This window comes from Euleptes europaea, chromosome 16 (genome assembly GCF_029931775.1).
Source record: "Euleptes europaea isolate rEulEur1 chromosome 16, rEulEur1.hap1, whole genome shotgun sequence".
Lineage (NCBI taxonomy): Eukaryota > Metazoa > Chordata > Lepidosauria > Squamata > Sphaerodactylidae > Euleptes > Euleptes europaea.
Genome location: NC_079327.1, coordinates 31,658,640 through 31,666,052, shown reverse-complemented (window position 1 = coordinate 31,666,052; position 7,413 = coordinate 31,658,640).

Here is a 7,413-nt window from a genome sequence, read left to right as displayed (position 1 = left end):
ATCTAGACTGTTGTTCAGCTGCCATCCTTTTTGTGGTCATCTTCAGGGTGGGAAAAAAAAACCCAAGATGGAAAAAGAAAATCAAAACCCATGAGGTAAACGCTCCGAAGCCCACCACATGGCAGTTCTCTGAAACTTCTGGCATCGTGGGAGGTTTTATATTATTATTATTGTCACTACCCCACACAGAGTTGCTTGGAAATACAAGGAAGGAGCCCAATTCTTGGATTGCCATTTTAGCTGGAAACTGGTTGCCTCTGGCTGCTGCTTGATTTCCAATAATCCAATTCCTTCCTCAGACCTGGACCGTGTAGGTAGAATTATAACACGCTGATGGGTAAAGGGTGCCGTCTTGGAACACTGGGTTCAACTGCATTGGTCATTGCTCATTTCCAGAGTTTGTAGTTCTATGAGCATTCAGTCTTTAAAAATTGAAATCCTCCAAGGAGGAACTTCCCATAGCTTGACTGGGCAATGTGATCCATTGCCTACTTTCTACAGTTTTGAAACCTGCCTAATGGCTAACCTTGTCTGCTTATGTGTCCTTGCAGTGATTCCCTGGTTATGAGTTGGAGCCTAAGCAACTGCGCTCATGGAGTAAAACTTACTCCCCTTCCCACTGCAGCCTGCTAAGCTCCTTACTGCCTGGGGTTTAGTGGATCCTTGGGAACAGTGTGGGGGTTGCAGTGTTATAGTACAAAGCTCCAGATCAGAGACAACTATGTATTTATTGCATGATCTATCAGCCAGGATCAAGTGATAAACAACCAGAATTATGCCAAATCTATATTATGAAATTATGGGCTGGTTTCAAAGACATTTGCCAGATTGATAATTGGTTTTAAAAAAAATAAAATTATATGAATTCTATGTTTTGTAGAGAAAATGGGTAAGTTCTTTTTTAAATAAAAAGTTTATTATTAACAATATTTGAGTAAGTTTTATTTCCCTACCAGAACCATGAAGTTGAATATCATTATTTTAACACAGCTATGATACTTTCTCCTTTGCATGTACAAAGTGGTAAACTGTGTTTGTTCCTCCCGCTTTCTGGATACACTTTGGGCGAAAACGCATGGTCACTTTGGGCAAAAACGCACTGTCACTTACTCCAGTTTCTGCCCAGTTTCCTCCCCGTTCCACCCAGGATTAAATGAACCTGGGCTGGGGGAGAATCTGTATGCATTACCTTTGTTGATCCGTGGTGAAACTATGTGCTGATCCCTCCGTGAAAACAGAAAATGTGAGAGACACATACTTCCTGGTCGTTCAGCAACGCCCCCCTCCCCCTGGTGATTGGTCGATTCAGACTCTACTGCCATCACTGGATAGGTCTATCTGCCCTGCCTTTTCAAGATCTGGGCAGCTCAGCCAATGAGAGCCATTCTATCTCCAGATCCTCTACCTCAAGGAAATTAAGCTATTAAGACGAGCCAGGGATAACAGTTTGGCTCCTTGATTGCAAAACAGGGTTTGTTTTGAGTCGACATATCGCTCAGCCAGCAGCAAATCAAGTGCCGTTCGTTTGCAAGGATTTGATCCTGGGTGAAATTGGGAATAAACAGGGAGGAAACTGGGCAGAAACCGCAGTAAGTGACCGTGCGTTTTTGCCCTTTAGCCTCCTTTATTCCCTGTTTCAGCCAGGATTCAGCCAGTATCGAATGTATGCGTTTTGTGCGTTCGATCCTGGCTGAATTCTGGCTGAAACAGGGAATAAAGGAGGCTAAAGCGACCATGCGTTTTCACCCTTTGCAGTGGCGTAGTGTGGGTTGTCAGCACCCGGGGCAAGGCAAGTAATTTGCGCCCCCTAACCCGTGGATTTTAGCACTCGAGTCTCTTCCACTAGATTAGTTAAAGAAACCCTTACCCCCTAAGCACATGTATTGTTTGTTATGAAAATACTGATGTAATTAAAGTAAAATGCATCTAAATACAAGTTTATTTTCAAACACTTCTCAGAAGAGCATCCTGGTGTCTGCAGCTTCCGCCAGGGCTGTAATGTGTTTCCAAGGAGAGGGCCTGTGGGGGGGGGGGGCACTGGTCCCCTGCAGAGCATGTTGTGCTAACTGGGGCCTGGGAGGCCTGGGTTCAAATCTTGGCTTTGCTGGGGGGCGCAGAAGGGAGGACAGCTTGATTTCTGGGGCTTGGGGAGGGGGTCTTGCTGCAGGTCGTGCTCCAGGGGCTGGCTTGGAAGGAAAGGCCGGCTGCAGAAGCCGAAGGGCCGGCCTTGCGCCGAAAGGGCGCGTTCCCGCGGGAGCGGGGCTGCTAAGCCGCGCAGGGGCCGGGCCGGCTCCGCTCCCTGTGCCACGCAGGTGCTTGGCGAGGGGGCCGGGCCGGGCCTCGCCTCCCTGCGCCACGTCTGCTGGCCCCGCAGCAAGAGCAAGAGCCGCCTGGACGCCGCGCAGGTGAGCGGGCCGGGGGGCTGGGGGGGCGTGCGTGCCCCCGGGCTGGCGCGGAGGCGCGGGGCCGGCCTGCCTGCCTGCCTCCCTGCCAGCAAGCGGCCAGGCCGGCTGCGGCGCCAGGAAGGGTGGCTTGGCGGACGCTCGGCGGGGCAGGGGTCGAATCCCGGCTGCGTCGTGCACGCGTGTTGGGTGGTCTCGGCCAAGCGCGTGCATTCTCCGCCTGGCCCACCTCACCCGGTGGGGGGGAGGATAACATGCTGCAGAGGGGAACGACGTGAGCCGTCTTGGGTCCCCACTGGAGAGCAAAGGGGTGGCGGGTCGGGTGAAGCGCCCTTTTGCCGGAGGGGAGGCTTCCCCTTGAGACCCTGGCGGGCGAGGCGAGGCTGGAGCGGACTCTGGAGAAGAGCAGCTGCTGGGGACGGGGGGGGGGTCTGCCCCCCTCCCCCAGCCATGGAGACCCGGCCCCTCGGGGCAGAGAGCTGCGAGTGCGAGCGCCCCCCCCAGATGTTGCGCCCGGTGCGGCCGGCCCCCCCTGCACCCCCCACGCTACGCCACTGACCCTTTGTCATAGCAGTGCTATCCCAGTTCCAGGTCTGATCCTTTCAAATTGAGAAAGGGGATGTTACTTTTGTGCTACTGTTTCTAGAGGGAGAAATTCACACAGGAATTTCTCTCTCATTCCTAATTTAAAAGGCGGAAGTAAGGGTCAAACTACACATAACATTTTTTAAAATGAATTGGGTCTGTGTCCCCCAGAGGTAAGGACCCCGTTTGTCTTCCCTACAGTCGTATGGCGCCTATGGGGAAAGGCATTTTTGAAATCCCAAGGAGGCAGATTGGGTCATCATGATGGATCAGTTGGATGGTGTGGTTCTTTTAAAATAAAAATGGCAGCATCGTTGTCAAACAAGCAAAGACTGGACCTCAGTGGAAATATGTGTCTGTCAAAAACAGTACGGCTGGAAACTGAAGCACAAAATGAAAATAAAATATGTCTGATCAAGGGAGCTTTGACTCTTGAAAGTGTATACTTTGGTCTCTAAGGTGCTACCAGATTCAAATCTAGCTGTTCTACTGCAGACCAACATGGCTACCCTCTAAAACTGCATTAACAGCCCATTCCTGAGCTGCGCCGGCGGCCACACCAAAAGCCCTTTGGAGGCTGCGCCAGCCCACGCTGGCGCAAGTGCCCACAGCACCGGCGTCCAGAAGGCACATGCCAGTGTTCGTAGCCCCAGCGTCAAAGTGCAGGGCCGGACGCCGGTCTCCAGCCGCTGCTGCAGCAGCGCTGGGCCCAGAGGCCGACGGAGCCTGCCGCTGGCGTTCAGACGTCGGTAACGGCCGCGTTGTCGTCCTGGGAGGCGTTACGTCATCCCAGGAGGTGTTCCGGAATCCTGGGAGGTCTTCCCGGGGGGGGGGGTAACTGCATCCCGGGAAGCGTTCTCAGGGTGTTCCGGCACTGGCTGGGGGGCGGGGCTGCCATTAGGCAGCCTCCTGAGCCGTTTTGGCCCAGGAAGGCCCCCCCTTTTTTTGGTCGAGATACATCACCTTTTTTTGGTCAAGATACACCACCCGATGAGGATTGCACAGATTTTTGGTGCTGGGTGGAGGTTTCGGCAGTGCCAAAACCTCCTTAGGAGAAATTCCCCTGCATTGCCTCCTAAGCCCTGCGCATGCATTCCTTTCAGGAATGCACTGTCAATTTGCATTCTGTTTAAGAAGATTTTAAAAGACAATGCAACATAAAGAGTTAATGAAAAATGTTTCCTTTTTTTTACATCAACGTGACTTGATATTATGTGGTTTTACTTTGAAACAGATCATTCACACTGCAACACGTTTAATGGTGCCAGTCACCACATGGTATATTTGGCAGCTATTTTAAGCTCAGATCACATTACCCCCATTGCAGCGCTTGGCACTAGAGTTCCCAACTAGTATGCAACTGATCTAAACAGAAATCATCTTACAGGTTTTTGTTCTCCGAAATTAAATGTGATGGCGTGATCTCTATGATCTTTTCTTTTTGTGTGTTATTTCTTTTTGGAACACTGTTCTTTGCTAGCACCACAGGGGAAATTCAGTGAGGTTGTCAGTCAGACATCGTGAATTATCAGATATATTAGCTTTTCCTCCTGCTTACATTTGCTTAAGAGCTTATAAACCACAGAGAATAAAAAAGGGCTAAACAGTATGAAATGACCTGTCAAGGGTATTTGGGAATGATGTCACACAATTCTGATGGCTTCAAAACTCACAGGACTGATGGTGAGATTCTGGGAGATCCATGAATGGATTTTCCTCATAGCTTTTGCTGGTAAATAGCAGCCATGAGGACTCTCAGTTTAGATTGAAGCCACAGCGTGTTGCCTGCTGGAAAAAACCTTGCCCAGAGCCATGACACTTCTCACCCACACCTGGGTTTTCCTAAGGCTTGGAGCCATATTGCAGCCAGAAGTACAGAGAGATTTCATCTTGTATTACGCCAGAAAATCACAATCAGGCAGACATTCCATTAAGATGCAACTAAGGTGCAACATGGGAAGGGGCTGTGGCTCAGCGGTAGAGCATCTGCTTGGCATGCAGGAGGTCCCAGGTTCAATCTCTGGCATCTCCAAGTAAAAGGACCAGGTAGAAGGTGATGTGAAAGACCTCAGCCTGAAACCCTGGAGAGCTGTGGCCAGTCGTAGTAGACTATAATGACCTTGGTGGGACAAAGGTCCAATTCAGTATAAGGCAGTTTCATATGTACATATGGGCATGGTGCACCTACAGACGGCACAACCAGCATCCCACGGAAAAGTTGTCACGCACCCTAATCAAGACTTTGTTCTGTGACTTAGGAATCCATACACAATTTATGTTTGCAGGGGAATAACCTTACACTTCACCTTACTCAAGAGCTATCTCTTCTCCCTTTTTCACACAGGGATCACAGCTATATTAAATTAAACGTGTGGTCACTGTGCTTTGCATAGGATTAGAGTTCATTGGTTAATCCTTTGCTGGGTATCTCATTTTAAATTTGCCAGAGTATAGTGTCTAAAAATTTTTGGTCAAGATCAGCAAATATCCATCATTTTGTGTGTGTGGGTTAAGTGCCGTCAAGTCTTACGACTTACGACGACTTACGACTTATGGCGACCCTATGAATTAATGACCTTCAAAACATCCTATTGTTAACAGCCTTGCTCAAGTCATTCTCTACTGGCACAAAATTATAGGCTTAGTTTATGATGCTTGCTGGTACAATAATATAGGTATAAACTCAGTTTGCAAAGACAATGAAGGACTTAAAAAGTTAAAAGGTAAAGGTAGTCCCCTGTGCAAGCACTGGACCATTACTGTCCTATGGGGTCACGTCACCATGTTTATTAGGCAGACTATGTTTATGGGATGGTTTGCCGTTGACTTCCCTAATCATCTACACTTTTCCCCCAGCAAGCTGGGTACTCATTTTACCAACCTCAGAAGGTTGGAAGGCTGAGTCAACCTTGAGCCGGCTACCTGAAACCGACTTCTGTTGGGATCGAACTCAGGTTGTGAGCAAAGCCTTGACTGCAGTACTGCAGCTTACCACTCTGTGCCACAGGGCTCCTATTATGAAGGACTTCCCTTTTATGAAGGACTTTTATGAAGGATACCCTATTATTGAGAATTTGAGGAGCAGATTGCTAAAAGTATTAAAACAAACAATAAGCATTTCTTATGCTTATTGCTTCAGGGAAGGAAACCAGTCAGAGAAGCAGTTGGGCCTTTGAATGACCAAGAAATAAAAAGATTGCTAGTACAAGAGGGCAAGGTGCCAGAGAACCTCAGTGAATTCTTTCCACCTCTGTTCACTGTGGGAAGGGTTGGACATGTACCCCTGCCAGAACCACTATTTTCAGGAAGGGAATCTGAAGAACTGGATCAAATTGATGTGATGAGAGATGACTATTGTGAGGAATGGACATACCTATGATATCTTTATTCTGATTCTACCACATCTGTGATGCTTACATGTTTTGCTTATGGAGGTTACCGCATTATGTATTCCCAGAGATGTATTAAGAGTTTGAAAACATTATAAAAAATACTGTTTGCACTTTCTATGTATTCCCACCAATGTATTAAGAGTTTGAAAATGTTATAAAAAACACTGTTCACACTTTGTTTGGCCCCTTTAGCTGTGAAGATGTCTTCCAACCATTTTTTAGCCATGGTATCCAAAAACCCTTTTAAAGTGATGTTTCTTATAACATTTTCAAACTCTTAATACATCGCTGGGAATACATAATGCGGTAACCCCCTATCTCAGCACATTCTGTTTTGGGGCTCAAGTGAAATTTCACATAGGAACTGGTTTATTTTCTTCCAAAAGCATAGAGGTCTATCATAACACTATCAACCCTGTCATCACTTCCCTTTGCACCTTCCCTTGGGCCTTCCTACCCCTCACACCCAAATTCTACTTCTACCTACTTGACCTAGGCTTTGTCCATGGAAAACCCCTTTATTAGCTATGATAGCTAATGGAACCTCTAAGGACCAAATTCTGAGGGCAAAACAGTGGGGGAAGACCATCTCCTTCATGCCCTCCTTGTGAGATTCTAGAAGATTCTAGAGGCATCTAGCTGGCTGCTGTTGGAAACAGAATGCTGGAATAGCTAAAAAGACTTAGCCAGGGTGGCAAATAAAACGGAAGGCAGATGGGGAGGGATCCAAGCACGCCCCCAAATTCACTCCTTTGGTTCCATATTTGTGTCTGCAACGTTCTTTTTACTGAAGCCTTCCAATTTGTTTCCAGGCCCAATTAAAAGTAATCCTGATTTCTTCCCTTGTATGTTTCTTCACTGCCTTGTAAGGTCTTTTGTTTTAAAGTGGAATGAGAAAAGTGTGGTCCTGGAATTGGACAGTTACACTGTTGTTTCTAGAATCATAGAGTTGGAAGGGTCCACCAGGGTCATCTAGTCCAACCCCCTGCACAATGCAGGAAATTCACAACTACCTTCCCCCTACACCCCCAGTG